The sequence below is a fragment of the Rhyacophila brunnea genome, unplaced genomic scaffold, assembly GCF_057557595.1.
Source record: "Rhyacophila brunnea isolate RB1 unplaced genomic scaffold, BYU_Rbru_1.0 scaffold_2, whole genome shotgun sequence".
NCBI lineage: Eukaryota > Metazoa > Arthropoda > Insecta > Trichoptera > Rhyacophilidae > Rhyacophila > Rhyacophila brunnea.
The window spans coordinates 28671689-28696078 of NW_028232859.1; the positions used below are offsets into that span (position 1 = coordinate 28671689).

The window sequence follows — 24390 nt, forward strand, 5'->3', positions numbered from 1 at the left end:
TTTTTATTATTTTTAGATTTTCCTTGATTCTGATTCATGTATACTCATAAAATATCAAATCCAGCTCTCTTTGTTAATTAAATATAATTACACTAGAGGTTGATTGCAACGTCATTCATATTCATCAGCCGTATTTTTTTAGATGTTTTACAACTGATTTTAAACATGATTACTAATATGTAATACTCTATTATAACCACGGTGGCCGCGCGGCTTAAGCTTAAGGTTCGAATCCTGGGGCTGGCACGTACACATATTGTTTTTCAATTTGTGTATGTCAGGGGGTATGGACCTAATAGGTTGAGCAAGTGGCTGACATCTATTTCTCGTAAAAAACAAAATCTGTTAATACAAACCTCTACTCTGTGGAGGGCACATATAATCCTATTAGGATCGGACATGGTCAAAAAAAAAAGAAAGTAAGAATATTCTATTTACCGTTCTAAATTGACTGTTTGTTGCGATTATCTCAAAATGGCGGAATATTGACGCTAGGTACCGACATTTCAACAACCAGTCAAATCAGTGTCATACAAAATTGTTAACATGTTTGGCACGCTTTTTTGGTTGACTAATTTAAATTATTAAATTAATAATAATATTTGAGGTTCTTTTTTGGAGTATTGGGTTAAATTAAAGTTTATAATATTCTTATATATTTACAAATTTACATTGACCAAAGACCACATATATTATTGTAAGACAATGATTTTATTACAGATCACCACACTATGTGTATAATTTAGTGGGTATATTATTTAGATGTTTCAGCACTTAAATGACAATTCAGCGAGATTGAATATCTATTTATAGCTGATTAACATTTAATGATTTACAATCACACTGTCTTTGCAAACGGGGCATGCGCATATTGACTCATTGAAAGAAAAGCAATAAACTATGAAAAGCAAAACGACAAGATTGGATCAGTTCGATTCTATATGAGGCAACATGTGTTGAATATTTAAATAAACGAATGTTTTGTGCAAAAAGGTTTCCTTTTATGGCATATCTATTTCGTTTTAAAAGTTCCCCTTGAAGCTATTTACTCTGTATTCACTGTAACTGAATCAATGCGAATTGAATTCTCAATACGCGAAAAAGATTTTTTTTTCAAAGACATTCACATACAATTACATTATACGGTCCTAAATACTTTTCTAATAGCTACTTTTACTTTAAAAAAATCGTTTCGAAAATTCTCTGCCTATCAAAGATAAATGAAAACAAGTAAGCTTGCAATTTGAGACCACTTATTGATAATTTATATTTAAAGTGTTTTAATTAATCAATACGTACCTACAAAGATTTATTAATCTTTGGCTTGCAATAGAATATACCTAATATAATTATATTTTATCCCGCTGTTAAGAGTAGTTATTTTAATGACATTGGTGAGTATTGACTATACATAATTAGGGTTTAGGACGATTCGGCGCCGGGACAACAGGGCGCCACGCAATCGAATGAAATTCAAAAATAAATGGACGTTCGTGAAGTATAGGTACTTTTAAAATACATATATAATATTATTATTATATATATTTAAATAATTATTTTATTATTAAACAATTTCTTTTATTCAATGAATAATTCTCAAGATTTGAGAGGGTAATATTCTATATATTGCACATACATAACTTACGTTAAAATACGACGCCCGACGAGATTTTTTTCAAATGTGATTTTTTTAGTAGGTATATATATATATGAGGTGTTTTCAAGTTATGTATGTATATTATATTATTATTTATTGCTTGGTCAGAGTTTAAATATACAGACGTAAATAATGATATAAATGTGCATATTATGTTTAAGTTCCAACGAGAAGACAGTTCTTTTATTTTTATATAAAGCCTCAGGCATGATAATTTTCAATCCGCAATAAAAAATATTATCTTAAAACAAAATGAATTAAAACTACTAAGTAGCAGATATCAACTTATTAAAATTCCTCGTCTATTTTCTGTATACAATTGTAACGAACGTCTCATTCGACAGTGCGGCGTCCAATGTCCTGGCGTCCAGTTATCCCATTCCCATAAATTATATGTATCACTATTTCCTAAGTATTAACTAGGGTTAAAAGTATGGATTATTTATAGTGTTAAGCACATGTCTACCTTAGCAACTATGGTGTTTTGCTTGGAGCAATTCAAAATGTTGGAGTGTATCAAATTTGGTGCAAAGTTCTAAACGCTTGTAACATTTAGTTCAGCTAAGTAGCGTTTCAAGTTCCCAGTTTGGCCGTAGGTGAAATGTTGCATTGGAAATTCTGCAGCGAATATTCTAACAAAGTATTTAACATATTCGATGTGATGGGAAATTTTCGCTACTGCCTCGGCATTTGTTCAAGTGATTATTAACAGTTGCAATTAACTGTAAACGTGTTATATAATATCACTGTTATAGATTAGGTGAATAAATCTTATTTATATTTATATTTAATGAAATAATATACTTATTAAAATTTCCGTTAGATGATGTTAGTAGAAAGCAACTGTAATGGTATAGATGGAGTTTTATCATAGTTTAGATTTCTTAAAAGAAATATTTCTAATATACATATTAATACACTCTTTGATATATCAAACTCGTAAAGCTGCAACCATATAATATATATATATATATATTTACCGAGCTGCGAAAAGATGTATCTACTGATCATTTCAAAATAGAATAAAAAAAAATTAAGAAAATAGTAAGTAAACAAGTTACTGTATAATAATCAGATATAACAATTTTCCATCACAATACCAGTTACAGTACTACACTCAGATAAAATTCTATTCTCAAATTAATATCCAATCTCTAAAAAGATCATTGCATTGTGGTTTATAGCTTCAAATCTCTCTAGCTGTTCATATTTTTAGGTTCAGAGTATTGGTATATGCCATATACATTTAAGCAAATTGCTTCTAACCAAAACTCACAAAAAAATTGTAATGATTCACACACTCCATCTTGGGGTGGAAATATTTAATACGCGCTTTTTGCACTTGCATCCTAAATTACTTTCTCAAATACACCTATACTATGGAATATTGAATATCTAAAAATATAACATGAATTTAATTTAAGTCATGAAATAAGCAAAAAGAATACTTTTGATTTTCCGTTACTTTAGTTTAATGTTTAAATAATTTGCACGTTTTAATGAACCAATGCTTTAAATAATTTTTCATGATTGAGCCGTCGTATTGGAATCCTAATTTATGTTCACTAAGCAATCATTTGTTTTGTAAAAACAAACGAAACGTTAATTAAACGTACCTTGAAATTCGTTGATCAACAATATTATTTTAACAAAATAACATTTCAGAATTTCGAGCCAAACAAAACTATTATTCTACAAGTGTTATTTTAGCACACAAATTAAGATGGGCTGTTTATTTGTCACTCAAGTCGCTCGAAAGTCCAAATTAAACTTTTATGGGGGATATATTTTTCTCAGTTCGGAATTTCCTGAGCATTTATTTTCTCCCTCAACATCTGATTCTGCGTTTATAGCTCTCAAGTATTTACATGAGGGCTGTTCAAAGTTTTTGATAAAGGTTGCCATTCAAAAGTCCTTGCTTTGCGGAAAAACCTCGCTCTCTTTCGTAATGAAAGACCTAATAGATCCTTGTACGGTTTATACCATAAAAATACTAAGTATCAAATAAATCGGTTACTCCTTTGGAAAAGAATAAATTACGAGTTCAAAATATAAATTTCTTTAGCTTTGAGAAGGACTTACATAGAAAATATAAGTAAAACCTCTTGAGAATAATAAAATACACTGATTAAAAGAAAATAAAATAAGATATTAACAAATAGCATTTTTTGTTACATACGTTATTTGACATTTGGTAAGTAATATTGACCAATAATTTATTATAAACTTCGATATAACTTTACAATTTAAGTTTAAAAAAAAGTCTACTTTCTTTATTTTTTTTTTCTTTCTTTGTTTCTTTATTTTGAAAATCATGTTTTATTAATTGACAACCGATTATCCCAAATTTAATATGGTTGATTTATAATTTTTTTTATATATTCAATTTAGCTTCTAAATCCTTTAATATATATTTAATTATTTATGACCTGGATTACACTGTAAAATTTGGGTTTATAATAATATTATTAGTTTGTTACATATGCAGTTAAATAAAAATATATTACTATTTTAGCTACTAAGTTCAGTATAGGGATTTTCACATAGTTCAGGTACAGATTACATATAAGTACTTACATGCATATGGGCGTTCTACTAACTACTCTGATATGAGACTGTTTTATTATATTATAACATTATCAAATCTCTGTACCATTGCTTTTTAATTATTGGTTTCGTACATTTTTTTTACTATCGTTATTATATCTAACATTCGCCATTCCAATAAACGTATATAACATTGTTGGCTAAACAAATATAAAATAATAATTTCGTAGCAAGAGTGTCTATGAGTCCAGAATGCTACATTAGCCAATTCCTTATTGCGAAACCCGCTTATGTGACACTTGCAAATGACATTGGCAACATTTTCTCCTAGTTTGTACTTTGCGGCTTTATTCCACAAGCCGGTAGAGTTGAGTGGGCTTTAATAGTCAAGAAGGGCAACTGCAAAAGCTTTTAAACACATTTAATTGTAACGTTAAAGAGGTGTGGTGCAAACTCCATATACAGCATGGCCCCAAGCCTCAAATATAAAAGGACTTTCTAAGGACTATTTTCGTAATCGTGACTTATGAGAGCCACTTTGGAGTTTTATTTAGGGGAACGCTGGGACATTTGTACATAATTACGTAATACTTTCATTCACTTAGTGTTTAAATATATATGTGTGTGTATATAAAGAAGAAAAACACAGGACATATTTTTGGATTTATTTTCATGCCAAAACACCATTCTGCGAGCGAATTCGTAAACTTCAATTTAATACCTACATTTATTAATTTTAATTTTAAATAATCAATAAACATTTTAAAATATAAAAAAAAATAATAATAAGAAGAATACTGAATAAATATTAATATGCAAAACACTGGTACTGTCAGTCCCTACATATTATTAATCTTGGGTCATATAATAAATAATCGTAAAACGGTTTGCTGATATTTGAAAGAAAGATCATAAGAGCGATATTTGATTCCAAAAATGAAGATAGAGTAGCGCATAACACAAAATTAGAAAATCTACATGAAATTTGATGAATCAAAAATAACCCAAAGTATCAAAATTATACGACTAAAGGTGTGTGTAGGTATATGGATAACAACCATTCCTAGTAAAAAGGGTATTCATATCATCACAACTCTGTAGAGTGTAGAGGCATGTGTGCTCCGATTAAAAGGAAAAAAGATAATTAATAGCTATAATTTATTATTTATGGAATTCTTCTTTTTTTCTTTTATAGTAAAGAAATATCGGTTTATTTGTAAAATATTTTAAATTATTCGTTCAGTTAAAGTTAAACCTTAGGTAGAAAGTTAATTTGGGGTTATTACTTCATGTGACACTAGTCGCGTAAACAATAGGAAGTGTCATAATATGAAGTCTCAGATTATTTAAAAAAAATCTTTTAGGTACTTGTTCTAAGTGTAACGATCATCCAACTATACGATAGGTACTTGATTCGACTGAAATCTCTAGTACAGGTTTTGATATCTAAGTCAATGTCATATTATATTACTACATGATGTCTAATACGAGTGTATTAAACTCGCATTAAAGTTCGATTAAATCAGAGCCGTTCTATAATTATCCCAAAGCGAAATCACAGTTTCGTAATATCGGGGACCTACATCAACCGGCCCGGTTATTTGAATACACGAAAATAGCCCCCGTATTTTCAGGAACCCCGGTTAATTTAGATCCCCAAACAAATTCCTATCTCACCGCTACTGAATGTTGGGGTCGTTTGACCCGCTCGGGGCTCCAACGGCGGGGGAGGGGGCGGGTACTTCACACCTGCTCTGATAATTGATCATTTAGGTCACTGTCCTTTGTAACGAGTTGCGACCCCTCACCCCACCTCTAAACTGAACTAAAATGAAACTAGTACTTGTTCATAATGAAATATGTCAAAGGAGAAACTTTAAAAGGGGTGAGTAATTTTAAAGTCAATTAAATAATCCTTCCCTAAGATAGGTGTACGTACCTACTGATACTATTTTAAAAATATAAAATGTGTTATTAAATAATATATAAAAATAACGAATGACCACTGTGTGACATTCCTGAAAGGTCATCATAGTACTATGAGTGCTTACTACTTAGATTTAGCAATATCTTTTTTATACTTCTATGAACAACGTGTATCAAAACTACCTACCGCTTTCAACAGATTTTATTTATTTAATGCATGTTATATAATATAATGTATGTAACATTATGTAGGGCTCACAATGATGGTATTTAATATGGATTTTAATCCCAGGATTTGCATGATTTCGAGATTGTTTAAAATAAACATTTATATAAAATATTAATATAAAACATATGTCATCTTGGAAAATGGTGGATGGTTCATAGTTTTTCAATCATATCATACGATACATTTTTGATAATAAATTTAAATGCTGCTTTTCTAATAAATATCTACTATTGAATTATACATATTATAATATACCTATTACTATTACCACTACTACCACTACAAAGTGGAGGTTGTATTCACTTAAGAAAAATAGATCTTTTATTATTATTAATAACCATGTCCTTGCTTTTTCATACAAGGTGGTTGTTAGTAATTTTGTATAATCACAAACACTCACACTTTGAGTCATATAAATATATGATGTCCTCACCGGTGATCGAACCCAGAGCTCCCGGATGGAAGGCCAGCGCCTTACGCATTGCACAATGAGAGATGTTAGCCACTTGCTCAGTCTATTAGGTCCATACTCTGGGTGCAAACACACATTGAAAAATGTCATGTTAATTTGTCAGACCCGAGATTTAAATCACAATATTATTATATATAATATACCCATGTATTATTAATTCACTTATATCACGAGTAAGTTACGAGGGTGGGTCAATAATTCCTTAGAAAAAAGCATTAAAACAGTTTTTATTTTTGTATTTTTTTTTTATTTCTCAACATAATCTCCTTGGAGCTCAATACACTTGGTTAGACGTTTCTCAATATTTTTTAAACCGTCAGAAAAATAAGTTTTCGGAAGGTCCTCAAAATAAGCATTTGTCCGATCGATGACTTCTTCATTTGAAAAAAAACGTTGTCCACTTAGCCATTTTTTTAAGTTTGGGAAAAGGAAAAAGTCACTGGGGGCTAAATCTGGCGAATACGGTGGGTGGTCGACCAATTCGAACTTCAATTCTTCAATTTTAGCCATTGATCGTAAACATGTGTGAACACGGGCATTGTCCTGATGAAAGAGGATTTTTTTCCTGTTTAAATGAGGCCGTTTTTCTTCAATTTTGTTTTTTAGCTGGTCCAATAAAGATGCATAATAATCCCCTGTTATTGTTTTTCCTTTTCCAAATAGTCAACGAAAATAATTTCACGTGCATCCCAAAATACAGTAGCCATAACCTTACCAGCTGATTTTACGGTTTTCGCCTTCTTTGGACATGGTTTGCCTTCGCAATCCGCTGCTTTGACTGTTCTTTCGTCTCGGGAGTATAGTGGTGTATCCATGTTTCATCTACAGTCACAAAGCGACGAAAAAATTCATCCGGATTGCGTGCATGAGCGACAACAGGGCTTTAGAGGCCACCACCCTATTGCGTTTATTGTCGACTGTGAGCAAACGCGGCACCCACCTCAGGATATGGATATTCAATAATTCTGACAATTTTATTTTGTTCAGTTTAGTCAGTCACTATCACAATTTGAAATGTTTTAAATAGTAGTACACATTTTTCTATTTGATACCTACAACTTGGCAATCATAAAATAATTATAAAATATATTCTTAATAGGATGTATATTACCTATTTATTCAGTAAAGCATGTACGAATAATTATTATTAAAATCTTTAAATTAATTAAGGAGTAGGTACGGTGTGTGTTTTTTTAAGAACTGCAAAGGGTTCTATAAGTCTCGTAAATTAGAATTGTGTAAAACCAAATTTATATTCTCAGTATTATGACTAAAATGTCAAATGCGACCCTGCTTGACACCGGATGCTTTTTAGGATGCAGGTTAAGCAGAATAGCACTTACTGATTTTCCTTATCTTTGGCGCGTTTTGTCGATTCTGCCTTAATTATTCGTTTTCTTGCCTTATCGGGGGTCACTTCTGATATTTGAAACCTTATTTTTATTAATTATTTCTATTAAAAAATGTTGAAAAAGACACTATTGACACTCACTCACTCAACGGTTCGTAAACAACTGACAGCCATGTTGTTGTAATCGCCTTCAGTGATTGGCCTGAATGGACATGGCTGAGTGTGATATAATTACTTCAGTGGATATGGGTGAGTTTGAAAAAACTGTTCATCTTTGACTTCCATTTACTTATTATACAGGCGGATTTGGATGGTTTTGATAATACAGAAATGTTAGAAAGCATTAGTTCTTCAGCAATTCACAAAAAAGTCAAAAATACCTAAAGGTGGACTTGGCTGCTTTTGAAATGTAGCGACACAAATACAATATCCAATATTAGGAGATACATAATAATATTATACTCTGTCTTGAATACAAAATGGTAACTTACTTTTTAATTAATTCTGGTAACTATAACGATGACAAAAATGTAATATTCTGATAGTTTTTACCGATATTAATTGTGAAAATTAGCTAGTTCCATTAAAAATACATTACAATTATAATAATTTATGTTTATCATGGCCTTAAATAACCATTCAGGGAGTTTGATTTTGTGAGAATTTTATTTATTGATTCTAGTGTTATTATCTATGTTTATTTCAGCGTGAGAACCAAATAGAAATACAAACACATTCCAAAATGATTTGACAACATCAGCGTGTTAGTATCATAGATTTGAAATGGAAGATGTTTTTTTTCTTCTATGAAAACTTTATCTGTGATTGGTTCAATTTCCTTTGAGCTTGTATCCCGTCGCAAAGTAGAGGCACTTAAAAGCACATCCAACAAAATGAAGCAAAACTTTACTCACTTGAAGCATCATACCGCACGCACACCTACGTAGTAAAACCCTGTCATCCTAATGCGCCCTTATTAAAGCTGTCGTTTCTCACTATTTATAATTAAATTTCACCCAAATACCCTTTGAATATTACCTATACGTGCACATTGAAGAGACAATGAAGTAGTCATTTCATGATCCGAATTTTAATTATATAAGTTCTAATTAAATTCAAGACAGTTTAGTCGTTTAGTGATTGGAAATATTAATTATTGGTATATTTGTACAAATAATTCACAAAAAAATAGGAATGATACAATCTTTATTTAACATTTCGAAACACCTCATAAACATACCGTCAGCTGAATGCAGAACTATTCTAACTCACATTTGAAATATTTTGAAGGAGAGTTTTTTGAAACAGTTTAGTTCAGTTATTTATTATTTATATAGATAAGTGTATACACAATTTTTTCATCAATAATCCTACTAAAATATGATTTGTAAATTTATCTATTAAAATAATTTCTGTAAATTGATTCAAAGACCTCTCTTTAAAAAAAATCAAATGTAATTTAGAATAGTTCTGCATTCAGCTGACGATACGTATTAGAAAAAAAATCTTGACAAAAATATGATATCAGGCTGGACTTGATCCAAATAATTCCGGTCGATGTACTTTGCCAATTTAGCCACACACACCCTATCTAATTACGATGAAATTAACTAATGGTCATGCGACTGAAGTGTTTCTCAAATTTCGTTACTATTAGTGAAAGGGTTGTGTGCTTCGAAGCAATAATACCTACGTACTTTGATTCCTAGCCGACGGCTAGATCTCTCCAAATTTTAGACTTGCACTGTGTTTGCACTTGCTTATAATTTATTACGGTATTTTGTTATTCGACAAATAATTCACAAGATGTAAAAATGTAACATTTTTATTAAACATACATAATTCAGAAATACACATGTTTCATTATACATTAAGTACCAATAAGAAAAATAGAAAATGCAGATTTAGTATATAATAAAACAATGATTATATTTCTATTGCAGTTAATTTTTCATCAATGTACACGAAATTTGTAAAAAATACATTTTAATATTTAAATTAATGTATTTAATATTATTTTAAAACGCAATTACATAAATAAAGGCTTGAATGAATTTGTCTTTAGATGGTTGCATGTATAGTTTGTTAGTTTGTATGGTAGATACTGTTTTATTTTCATTTTCTTCCACTATGCTGAATGTACATACACATAATTCTCCTTCTGACTTCAATTATTACGCTCTGTTCTTTGGTCTGTGGTGGTCAAATTTTGAAAGTGTATCAGCCTCTAGAGGTGGCGTTAACCGAGCAGCTTGGCTTAACCGATAGAGAAAACTATCTAAGTTGTTGACTTATAATTCTCTGTATAACTACGAGTATAACTAGAAAATAACATATCATACGGTTTACTAAAACTTAAAAGAGATTAATTTATATTACGTTGAAGTAGTCAAAAAAATTATGATTGAATAAATTAATGAAAATCTACGAGAAATAAAATATGAATACAAGATTAATAATAATAAAATCAATATAAAAATTGGCCTTATCTCGATTCAAAATGTAGAAAGGTACTTTTATAAATTGTTTAGCATCTGCAAGATATTCCGTCGTTATTCAAAATTAGGTCTATTCATCTGCTTTAATGGTGACACGCTGTAGAGGTGAAATAAAATACCAATTTTATTTCATAAAGTACCTACCTTTCCATTTTTATTATCGGATCAACATTTTTCCATCGTTTTACAAATACCAAATTCTTTTCATCCAAAATCAAGGTGTGCGCTACCTACTCATTTTTTTCAGATTGTGACGACAAAAATCCGATATTAGTTATCTACTTAACATTCTTTGGAAATTTTATATTCGTGGTTCTGCATTTTAATATATTGACTTTTTACTTTGGGCATAATATTTTAAAATCTTACTAACATAGCAATATTAATTTATATAAAGTATGCCACTTTTACCATGCAGTCGAAAATTAATATAAAATATTCCCATGAAGTTTTTTGACAGATTAAAATATGTGGTACCTTCATATTATATTTTTTGTGGTATTTTCAAAGTTAGTTTAGTATTTTTCTAGTATTCTACAAACTATTATAAACTATTTATATGATAATGCATATTGAATTGCTAAATTAAATTTCACACTTATTATATTGTAAAAAAAAAATATGCGCATTATTTAATAATATAATAGCATTCTGCATGCATTAGGTATTCTATATAAATTTTATTAAAAACATTTTTTTAATGAGGTAAATCGTATGACAAAGTTCAGAAGGTGAGCACTTGATATGATCATTTTTGTACTTACATGATATCACTTAATGCTATTAGATTCTTGATTAATAAAAAATATAAACTGAAATAAGTTTCCAAATAAAAGAAAGAAATATATTTAGAACACATGTAAATTGGAAATACATCAGAAACATACATATTAGAAATAAAATATGCTGCTAGACAGGACCCGATCCCGCATCCGTCGGATTGCGGCCATTACATTATTTACCAATATAAAATTATTACGAAATTAACTAATAGTCATGCGACTGACCGTTTCTCAAATATTATTAATATTAGTGACTGGCATTTGTGATTTAAAATATGTTACCAATAACAGGTGCCATTTTTGATTCTTATCCGTCGTCTGGATCTCTCCAATTTTTAATGTTAACGTAATTGCATTTGATAATGATTTATAATCATAAATAATAATATTGTTGATATAGTACAATATACTTAGTATATTATATAACGTACCTTAACTATCTACCTACTATAACTAGATATTGTGCTAAAGAAATACTACGAATCTTTCCACATGAGTAAGGATTGTAATTATAAACCCTTGGATGGTATTGTTAATTTGACGAGTAATTATTAGCGTAGGGAAATTACTGATCGCTAGTCAGTCGATAATAGAGACTAATGAATCATAGAGAGTTTCCTGAGACAAATACTTGGAACGGAAGTCTCTTGTACAAGTAGTTGTAGTCTTGTCTCTGGCAAATGCTTAATCATGCGTTGCACGTTCAAATTATTTTGATCAATGCCAGCAATAATTGGTGCTTATATTCATAGTCCGTGAACAGATACTCGAAACCAGTAAATGTTATATTATGTCCCATGAAATTTTATGATTTTTATATACTTAATATTATAATTTGTTTAAGAAATACAACTATATTATAAACGTATAAGGTTATGTAGGTATGACATAAAGTATACATTAAACCTTCTCCGTAGGCGTAGAGCATAATATATTCCTGTGTTGTATTTCTGATCGGCTTGTCACATCGTTGAATTCTAGAAATATAGTAATGTTCACATATAATATTTATAATTAAAATGCAAAACATGTTTTCTAACGGTCAAATAGCTGACAACCAATCCCCATAAAGTCTGTTAACATTACTGCAAAGCTCATAATATTGCACACTGAGATCTATATGGTCATAACATAATAAAAATATTTTTTAATGCTATATGACATTAGATGCTACTTTCTTGGAAGCAGTGGCCTCGTACACAATTGTGTCCATATGGTTATTTTATATTTAAAATTTTAATTCAGAGTAAAATTTTAATTGTATCACTTGATTTTGTATTGAATCACTCACAGCCTACTTCAGGAGTAGGAGAAAGAGAATATGTGAATCCAAGCGCTTTAAACGGATGCTTAGTTTTATTTTACCATCGTATATTAGGCTCTTTTCCCAGTAGGAAAACAGGTTAGGTAGGTAAGTTGGTGGTGAAAGACACGTTTAAAAATGGCGATGAAAGAGTGTGGTGGATCATTGATAGTTTTTATACTAAATAGTAGAGCACAGTCGATATTCATAAGTGTCGACTTTTACTGGGCCAAGAATAAATTGATAATGTATAGTAATTAAAAAAAACATAGCGTTTATCATATTTTAGTCCATATCTTCTTTTTTTTATCTGTTTGAGTTAATTCAAGTGAACACGGATAGTACCGTCAAAACACTATTTATTGAAAATCAATTAAAATAACTTCAGACCATAGGCTGTATTTTTATTTGGTCTGGAAAATATAGATGTGCCTTCATGAAAGTCTCGGCCCGTGATCGCCGAGTAGTAACGTGCCCGCTAGTGAAGTCGTGGATAACGTGGTCGAATCCCAAGGCAGGAAAATTCACATGTTATTTTTGAGTGCAACACTCTCTGGGTGCAAAAAGAGTAGAAATAATAAATTGGGCATGTGATTAACATATATATATATATATATATAGTACAAACGTATGTTAAAAAAAACACTCACTTAGACGGTACAAATATAAATAATGATGTAGGTATGTTTATTACAGTCAATGGTGTTAGAAATAAAGACATGATTATTTGTAAAATAAATCATGCATACCAATGAAAAGCTCTGTCTTTTGAAAGCTATGCATGACCACCCCAGCGAGCGGTGCATGTCAAATGGCAAGCTCAACTCTGCACCCCTTTCGCCTCGCAGGTGCGGCGCAAACTTGCATACAAACTCTACCCACCATTTCATATTATTCGCATCCAACAATGGGGTGCTTACACAGGCACGTGCCAAAACGCTATAGCCTGCTTACCGCCTCTTGGAGAGCTTTTATGCTTGAATGGCAGCGGAATTCGTATAGTTTAGGTGATATGTTTATTGCGTAAGAGCTTTCTTCGTCGTGTTTGTAGAGATTTAGTGCCGCTTTGCATAACGGTTCAATTAATGGCGGTTGATTATTGTAATACGACGATTCGCACATATTATGTATTTTTCGTCCCTTTTATGAGCATGCTGTCGCTTGTATATTATTTAATAATATTGTATATTACAACTAATATGTGTTATAATTAGTATTAAAAAAAATCTGAGATTTTTGATGTCGCAGCTTATGGTTTCCAACCTACTTCATGGCACAATATTGAAACTTGCAATACGTTTTTTAATAACCAAAAAAAACTATTTTTTGTTTGTAAAGATCGTTTTTCTGTATATTTGTGAGGTAGAAAGAAAGAAAGAAATACGTATTATTAATACCTTTGAGCTATATTTTTGTAAGAGTATGCTAAAGATTTCGTAAATAACGAAGTGATTATGTCTATATAACGGTTGAAAACGAGACCCTGAGGAGTACAAGCAAGGAGTACAAGGACATACAAGCACAGAGTGTTTCGGTTTCACCCTTAGACGTTTTGCCTGATGAAGTTATTGTAGCTCCGTCACCACCGGTGTCCATATCTACGGCTGTGAAAGACAAAAACAAACTAGTTGAGCCACTATTTGTTGAACAGATTAACGTCATTCAGTCACAATCTACAAGCATTGGCGAATGGTCAACGGTAAAAAAAGGAACCCAATGAGTCATCGTAATTTACCCACTGGAAACGAATCTAAGCGACCCAGCCTGCAAACTTCTACCCTCAAAAAAATATGTGGTTCCAAACCTGGTTCCAAATCGTGTTCTGGCGTTGAAAAACGCAGAAGTCTACACATTTGGTCATTACACCCAGACACTACAGTAAGCGGCCTAACTGATTATGTGAAGGAGAGTGTAGGTGATATAAAATTTGAAGTAATTAAATTAAATACAAAGAATAAATATTCTTCATTCAGGATAACAGTTCCAGAGTCCTCTATTGGCCATTTTCTTGTTCCTGAAATTTGGCCGGTTGACTCGATAGTCAATGAATGGCGTTGGAATAAGTCAGCTTCACCCCATACTACAAGCAAAAACTCGTGACGGTTACCTAAATACATTGACGTTTATTATCAGAACGTTCGTGGTCTCAGGACGAAGACAATCGAGATGCGTAATACTCTCCTGACAAGTGACATTTCTGTCATATGCTTGACTGAAACCTGGCTCAATGACTCGATTTGTGATGGTGAACTTTTCGATAGTAGATATATTGTATTTCGTTGTGATCGTTCATTTGGTCAAAGGGGTGGCGGTGTGTTAATTGCCGTTCGCTCTGATCGGGTAGATAGTGTATCTGTGATTGACCATATATTTACTGGTATCGATGTAATTATTGTCAAATTGCTGTGTAATGGGTCGCCTTTTATTATTAGCTGTGTTTATTTTCCGCCTCGATCATCGTGTAATACTTATAATATGTTTTTCTCATATTTTGAAAATTTGTCTATTGGCAGCTCAATTGCAATCATCGGTGACTTCAATCTTTATTCGGCATCCGCCAATGTTGATTTGGAATTTGCGCACTTTCTGAGCTGTATGCACTTTAAACAGTTTTCTCAAATTAAAAATGTGAAATCACGCATATTGGACTTGGTCTTGGCGGATACAGATTGTAATGCACAGGTGAATGCTTGCGTTGATCCCCTTGTTCAGGAAGACGCTTACCATCCTGCTCTATTAGTTGAGTTGCCAATCAATTATCATAATTTTTCCAATAGTCGTCTTAGCGATAGCAATAATTTCAATTCTGTTAGCTCGGAAACTTTCTTTTTTAATAAATGGAATTTCTTCAAAGGCGACCTATTACAAATGTATTATGAAATGCAGAGTATTGATTGGAATGCTTTATATAGTACCGATGATATTAATAGTGCAATTGATGTTTTCTATGTAAATATTTATAGTGTATTTTCCAAGTCTTTTCCCATTAAAAAGTCTTTGGGTACTTCGCGCAGCTACCCTAAATGGTTCACTCATAGCATTATTAAATCCATTGACTTGAAAGCCATCTGTCATAAACGATGGAAGCGCTCGAAGTGCCTAAATGATTATGGTGCTTTCTCCGATATGCGCAGAAGAGTTCATCGCGCCATTGATGCTGCTCACAAAGCGTACATTGAGAAAATTTCCTTGAATTTAACCTCAGACCCGAAAACTTTTTGGACGTATGTTAGGAGCTTACGTAACTCTTCTGCACAGCTATCGTCTATGTCTTTTAGGGGTAGTGTTTTGAATGGCTATAAATCCATCGCTGACGGTTTTGCTGAATATTTTAGGTCAGTTTATTCCACGATTCCGCCAAAACTTCAACCTCAACCTGAATACTTTTCGTCTTCTTGGCCCATACTAAATATTGGTCCTCTGGATGAGTCAGATATGAAATATGCTTTCTCTAGATTATATCCGAAATCCTCAGTAGGTCCAGATGGCATTCCTCCATGGCTATTAAAAGGATACAAAAAACTTTTAAGCGATCCTTTGTTGTATATTTTCAATCTATGTTTAAGTAAATCTACCTTCCCTGAATGTTAGAGCTTAACTCGTATACGACCGGTGTATAAAAATGGCTCGGTATCTGAAATAACTAACTTCCGACCAGTGGCTGTTCTCTCTGCACCGGTCAAACTATTTGAGTCCATTTTACATAAATATATATATACACATGTGGATGGTCAGCTGACTGACGCTCAACATGGTTTTCGATCTACTCGATCAACAGTTACCAACCTCATGGAGTACACTGAATACATATCTCGTTCACTAGATAATCATTGTCAAGTTGGTGCAATTTATACGGATATGTCAAAGGCTTTCGATCGAGTTGATCATGATATTATTTTAACTAAACTGAGTGCAGTAGGCGGATCTATTAATTTTGTAAATTTTTTCAAATCTTATTTTTCGCATCGTTGTCAATATGTCGAGTACGCTGGGTGTGCATCTGAAGTCTTTCAAACTCTTTCAGGTGTTCCCCAAGGATCAAATCTTGGACCAATTATGTTCCTCATATTTGTCAATGATATAGTTAAAGCCATGGATGGAGTAGAATTTTTACTTTTTGCGGATGATCTGAAATTATATGCACCGATTCGCAATGAGTTGGACTGTTGCATGTTACAGAGAAATCTCTGTTCAATTGAAAGTTGGTCAAAAAAGAATAAATTAGAATTTAATACTGACAAATGCTTTTGTATTACTTTTTCTAGGTCAAGAACTCTGATTAAATATAATTATATTATGTCAAAAAATTATTTAAAACGTCAATCTGAGGCGAAAGATCTTGGGATAATTTTTGATTCTTCATTATCCTTTCACTCGCATATAACTTCCACGGCTCTACGTGCGAGTAAGCTTCTAGGATCCATCATGCGACAATCCAAACCATTCAAGAGTCCTAATGTATTACGTACACTCTACGTCTCATTAGTGCGTAGCATTCTTGAATATGGGTCGATTATCTGGAGTCCTTATGAGGTTTCCTATAAGCTTATTTTAGAACGCGTCCAGAAGAAATTTCTTCGATGTCTTTATTTTAAAACATTTAACTATTTTCCTTTCGATAATTCGTCAGATGATTATTTTCCGACTGCCTTTCTACAAGGCATGCTTACTTTTCACTCTCTTGAATCTCGTCGGTCTCTTCTGCTGTTGAAACACTTTTGCCTGTTATCGCGAGGGATGGTTTCCAATCCTGGTGTCCTAATGAATTTGAATTTCCATGCGCCTGTCAATTACCTACGTGGTCGCAGTCATAATTTATTCTGGATTGGAACCGTTTCCTCGTGTCAAGCCTATCAGGCACCATTAGCGAAGGGTGCAAGACTAGTAAATGCGCTCCCTAAAGACATAGACATTTTCAATGATGTACTTTGCATTTTATTTTTGAAACTGTATTTTTCTGTATAAAATTGTATTTTTTTTTTTCGTTCTCAAAAATTATATTTTTCTGTATTAAATTTTACTTAAGTATGTTTTGATTATTTTTTTTTTGTTATTATTATCGTTATTATATATATATATTTCTTTTTCTATATTCTCTTCTCTCTTGTGAGGGTAATTGACTTATAATGTAAATCTCATGTTGTGTACGTCTTGAATTTAGATTTGTTATGTCCACAATGTTTTGTATTCTTAAATAAATTAATAAATAAATAAACGAGATAAAACGGGTCTCTCAATTTTTCCAGAAAGCACTACAGATTTTTGACCATATCGCTCCGGGTCTCTTCAGCTAAGAGAATGGATCAAATGAATCGATGAAAAACCTCTCTGCTATCTTGATTTCTTTGTTGTAATATTGCAATAAGGTACCAACGATATAGATAATTTATTATTCTGTGAAAACATTGCCTCTAATGGTTTAAAATGTTTATGAATGTAAAAGTATTTTACTTGTGTGCCAGGTGCTAGAAAATTCTCTCGCAGATGCGTCTGCTATATGGGAAAATAAAAGAATTTATTTACTAAATTGCTCCTTACCTTCTCGTTTATATTCTAACTTATTTTTATCATTTCTATTATAATACGATTTTATTAAAAATAATACGGATAGAAATGTACCTGCTTGCGAGTATAGTGATAATATAACAATTCAACTGTACTATTGTATTGTTATATTGAAAGACGCATTGAGACAAAGTATCAGATTACAGCAACATGTTTGTGATAACTGATAATATAATGTTAAGAAATATATACTTATGTAAATATTGATATTAAAAATAGGACAAGTATTCTTATTAATTGGTAATTATTGGTGATACAAAGATAAAACAATGATAATTTTGCTGATAAATAAATATTTTAATTATTTATATACTCGTACTTACTTAAATATTTTTTTTGTCGTTAAAGTAACATTGGTGACATTTTTCATCAATGAGATTCTTTAGTTGTAGATTTTAGGCTCTTGTTTCCAATATTATGACAAAAGTAAATGATATATTAGCTATAATATTATTAAATGAAGGAAACAATATTAATCAACATTAATAACGAAAACCGTTTTGTAAAACATAAAAAAATAGTCAACGATGTATTTTTTAATTAAAATACAAGAAATAAGTAATATACAGATAAGCAGTTTCAAAATTTTTAATAGATTATTAATAATTTGTAATGGATTTATTTGAGAAACCAGTCATTTTCGTTTAGTTATATCTATGTATGTTAGGTAATTAAGATGAAATTCCCGGTATTAGAGATTTAGAGTTTCTGGGATTGCCAACTTTGTTTAAATGTAGTTATATTAAGTTTCACAATGACGGAATTACAGTTGGTTTGGAATATAAATTAAATCTTCTTTTTAAACTATTAATTTTATAATGAGAAAATAATTTTATGGTCATCGTAGTGTAAAAATTAATAATTTATACATAGATTTAATGAATTTCAGTAAACTGCTTAGCTTATATGGATGAAAAATAAAAAAATTAAAACGTCAAAAATAAGCACCAAAGAAAATAAGAATATATACTTATTAACTTTCCAATGTATGACTGAGTGAGTTTCTCAGACCAATGCAGCCAAAGAAAAATCTTGACTGGCCATTGTATTCTTATTATTTATTCGAAAAGTTTTCTAATCAAAAGTCTTTTTGTGAAACCTTCGTATTTAATTAATAACGTGCCGATGATTTACTTGAAAGACTTTTCCGAATATATTAATGAAGTACATCAAACCTTTCGTTAATTAAAGATATCGAGTCGGAATAAGAATCGAATTCTGACAAAACCAATTTAATCAAAACATTTGATGGGAAACAAAATATTTTTGCTTGTTATACGAAGTTTAATCTTGAAAAGTATTTCTGAATAAGTACGTACTTACTTTTGTTTGCGAAAATATTACATTAACTAAACAAGAATTTGGAAATATTTTGGAGGATTTTTTTTATACACGTGTAGAGGAATAATTTAATATATAAAAAAATATGAAAATATTTTGTATTTTTTGAAACACTAAGGGGGGACATGCTCGTCGAAGGTCAAAATTGAGTTTTTATTGTATATTCAAACCATGATCCTGGACACTCCTTAAACGTTGTAGATGATCTATTTATATACTTTTGAAGCCTTATTATCCTTTATAGTTATTTTAAACATTTGATGACTGCATGAAGTATTTTTGTTACATAAAATAGTATTCTTTTAAACCTCTCGCTCTAATGTTTTAGAATATAGTCATATTTCGGTACATAACTGTGCAGTGGTGTTAAGATTTTTTACATTTATTAATTTTTAAACGCATTTATAAAACCATAAGTATAATTTATTACGAGATAATTTTTGTAAAATATTCACGATAAAAAATTATTTTGATAATCTCTGTGATCCCAAATTTGACAAGAATTAGGCATTTTATTATTCAAAAAATCGGCAAGATTAACACATTTGAAGATGATTCTAAAGATACTTATTATAAGCTATGTCTTTGACCATTCAAGTGTGATAAAAATCTTATGAATAATGATTGCTTTATAATAATTATTGACCTAAGAATAAGGTAGTGTTTTTTTGAAATACGCCATTTCTTTTGTCATTCCCCAGTAGTTAAGCTACAACATACGGCCGTAGCCATAAATTGACAAACTATAATTGAAGTAAAAAGTAAAATGATATTAACGCGCGTGTTTGAACATGTACCGTTTAAAAAAAAATAAAAAAAAATTCGGTTAGGTACATGTTCAAACACGCGCGTTAACATAATTTTACTCCCTACTTTAATTATAGTTTGTCATTTTATGGCTACGGCCGTATGTTGTAGCTTAACCACTAGGGAATGACAAAAGAAATGGCGTATTTCAAAAAAACACTACCTTATTCTTAGGTCAATAATTATTATAAAGCAATTATTATTCATAAGATTTTTATCACACTTGAATGGTCAAAGACATAGCTTATAATAAATATCTTTAGAATCATCTTCAAATGTGTTAATCTTGCCGATTTTTTGAATAATAAAATGCCTAATTCTTGTCAAATTTGGGATCACAGAGATTATCAAAATAATTTTTTATCGTGAATATTTTACAAAAATTATCTCGTAATAAATTATACTAATGGTTTTATAAATGCGTTTAAAAATTAATAAATGTAAAAAATCTTAACACCACTGCACAGTTCTGTACCGAAATATGACTATATTCTAAAACATTAGAGCGAGAGGTTTAAAAGAATACTATTTTATGTAACAAAAATACTTCATGCAGTCATCAAATGTTTAAAATAACTATAAAGGATAATAAGGCTTCAAAATTATATAAATAGATTATCTACAACGTTTAAGGAGTGTCCAGGATCATGGTTTGAAAATACAATAAAAACTCAATTTTGACCTTCGACGAGCATGTCCCCCCTTAATGAATAATTATTCAATGTATATTCTCTTTTACCTCTTAATAAAGAACATTATATAAAAAATAAAAATTCTGTTAATATAATTATTCATTAGGTACTTCCAACAATATAAGTAATAAATGCAATCGAATGCTTTAACTACCTGTACCATAGAGATTTGCAAGCGAAGTGACAAATGCATTTTTTCAGCCGATTCGTAATTTGCGATCGATAAGGTATAGTATTTTCGTATAAAAAAGAAAACACGCATTTCAATAATAGTAATAGTATATGGTTTTTAAATATGATAATTTTGTTTATTGCTTTAACATTTTCCTAAATTGACTCACCTCCTACTCTTAGAATCAGAAAATATGATTGAACGATAACGAAAATTTAGACAAATTTTCTTTAACTAGGTAATTAAATGTTCAACGCAAACTAAATTATTGTTCAAGTATTCATTTTATTAATTATTTATTTTATTAAACAAATAATTTACAAGATTTGAGAATGGAACATTTTTTATATTGAACTTACATAACTTGAAAACACCTCAGATATTACCCACTAGAAAAAATCACATTTGAAAATAACGACGCCTGAAAATTAACGCAATTTGATATGAGCATTTAATGTAGGACGTAGGTACTAGTTAAATTTATTGTAATTAAGTAGAAGGCCCGTAGCTTAATTGGTTAAAACATATTGGCGCGATACCAGTGGATATACGGTCGTCGTATTTTTTTCAAATGTGACTCTTTCAAGTGGGTCTGAGGTGTTTTCAAGTTAAATTTATGTTTGCAGCCAAAATTTCAATATTCAAAAAGATGTTGGTTGCGGTTTCAAATATCACATTTATACCACAAGGTGGCACACGTGCCATAGATTTTCTACCGCTGTTATATGTAGGAATATCCTTAGAACTGCACTTAGATCTATTGTGCAAAGCGTATGCAGATACTATCTGACCAAATTGAAGCTCTTCATTAGCACTATGCATGTTCGTTGGTCAGCGAAACCGCAGTGTTCACACCGACCAATGTCTGGAGTACGTATCATTCGGCCGATATGCAAACAGTCTTACGCCACCTGCTGCCACATCGAATCCTCATTTGCATCTCTCACCGCGTGGCAGAGCGGGTGTAAAAGGTTGGGAGATCTGAGTTTCCAGTTACATCTCTCTCTATGTATCTCTCTTGCTACGCCATTAATTTATACTGTCCCAGTTCGTCAACGGACAACTCAGTTATGTAAATAAGCATTGTATCGCAACATGTGTGCCATTTTTCACTTTTGCTTTTTGCCCAACGGACACATCAAGTGCTAACAGCTTGGGTTAATAATATAATTGATAATATTACATTATCAATATACATTTATAATGTATATAATGTATCAGTTTATATTATAATCAATATTAAAATCAAAAAAAAAATAGTTAAAGGAAATTAATTACATAAATATTACACAAAAATTACTTCAAATATTTTTCTGTATAATAAAAAGCCGTGTACACATAGAAAAAAAGTTGATAACTTCATAAAATATTTTATTATAATAATTTATAAAGGTTATACATTATTTAAATTTGTTTGAAATACATCATTCTTTGATGAGCGTGTTAAATCAAGCTATTATTTTTATGATGTTGTCAAGTAGTGTGTGCAAGTTTTTAATATTAAAATAATATGTGGCATAAATTGGTTTTGAAAGTTTTGTTTAAGCCTTTGGTTCTAGAGCATTTCCTTAGCCTTTTGTAATATGTTTTTCATCTAAATGGCGTCCTCACATTTTTTTTTTTGTTTTTCTTTCCATACAAACCAGATATCTACTTAAAATCATTTTATCCACGAGGGTTTAATTCCAATAATTGTTTTCCTTCCTGTTACATTTTTTTTCTATTTAAATCTTATTCTATAATAATATTTAAGTACCACTTTTTACAAGTGCTACTTATCGTTCCAAATTAAAGAAAAAAAATCAAAATTTTCAACCCGGCTTAGATTAAACCGCAATCTGTGACATGGTCTTATTTTTCGACCACCTGAAAACCCTAATCTTGGTTCACAAGCAGCTGCCTTTGCACGGTCGACTTCAATCCTCTATGCATTTAGCCTTTCAGCCTGTATAATGGAAACCCATGACATTCTAAATTTGGTTCACCCATGCCAAATGAAGTTCTTTTTAGTCATATCTTACATTCTACATGAACAAATGTGACAGGTAACCATCTCTCATTTAGACTAACAAAACTGTAAAGTTAGGTGAAGGTGGTTCAAAAAGGTCTCACATATTAAAAAAGACTTGTTTTTTTCATTTACTTGACTTTTAACGTTGGCGATATTATGTTCATCGAATTTTTCTTCACTGTAAATGTGTAGGAGGTATAAAAACAATATATTATTACGATAAGTTTTTTCATTTTAAGTTGATATATGTTTAAGTTTACATAATATAGTTTTTTTTACGTACAAACTTAATTATATTGTAAAAAAAAATATGTTATATATTTATTTAAAATATCTAAATAACCTAAAAGGAAATAGCTTGACAATAGCTTGTGAGAAAAGTTGTATGTATGAAGTAGGAATTTAGTTATATTAAAGCAATATGCAGTCAATTTGTATTCTTGGTATATTTGACCTATATACTTACAGATATGAATCGTAATTATATTCCGAAATTCACAAAGAAGTTTATTTCTTTTATTCAAAAATAAGACACTAATAAAATGAGGCAGACGTATTTAATAAAAACAAAATTCTGAGAAAGGTTGTTTTATGATTAATTAATATGTTTCTTCAATTTAATGTTCATCTTGTTAAAATTTTTGTACCTTGTGAAGTCATTTTCTCTTTAAAAACTCATTAATGCTGTTATTTTTGATTTATATGTAGAAAGCATATTTGGTATCTATATTATAATATCAAGAATAATATACGGTTAGATGTCAGCACGTGTACATCAATCTTCGTAATTTTATCTAATAGCAAAATATCTGCAAGCGGGTATGTATTTTTCATATACATATTATATTCAATATATACAGTATTCTAAATTTTACGAATATATCAAGTATTTTATTTTAAAAATACTATACGCTTGAATAAATATATTTTTCCTATATTCAAAAAATGTGAAGTAGTAGATAAAGCGTTCGCCTTGAAGTTTTAAGGTCGATTAGATTCCGTATATGGAAAAAATACGTGTTGTTCTGTAAATATAT

At 30.7% G+C, this 24390-nt stretch overlaps 1 protein-coding gene across 2 annotated transcripts in view; it reads left to right on the forward strand.

The window, feature by feature from the left end:
- The window catches only part of wry (delta and Notch-like EGF repeat containing weary), a 252245-nt gene that overhangs the window by 159888 nt on the left and 67967 nt on the right, over nt 1–24390 (forward strand). The gene's annotated exons all lie outside the window — the stretch shown is intronic.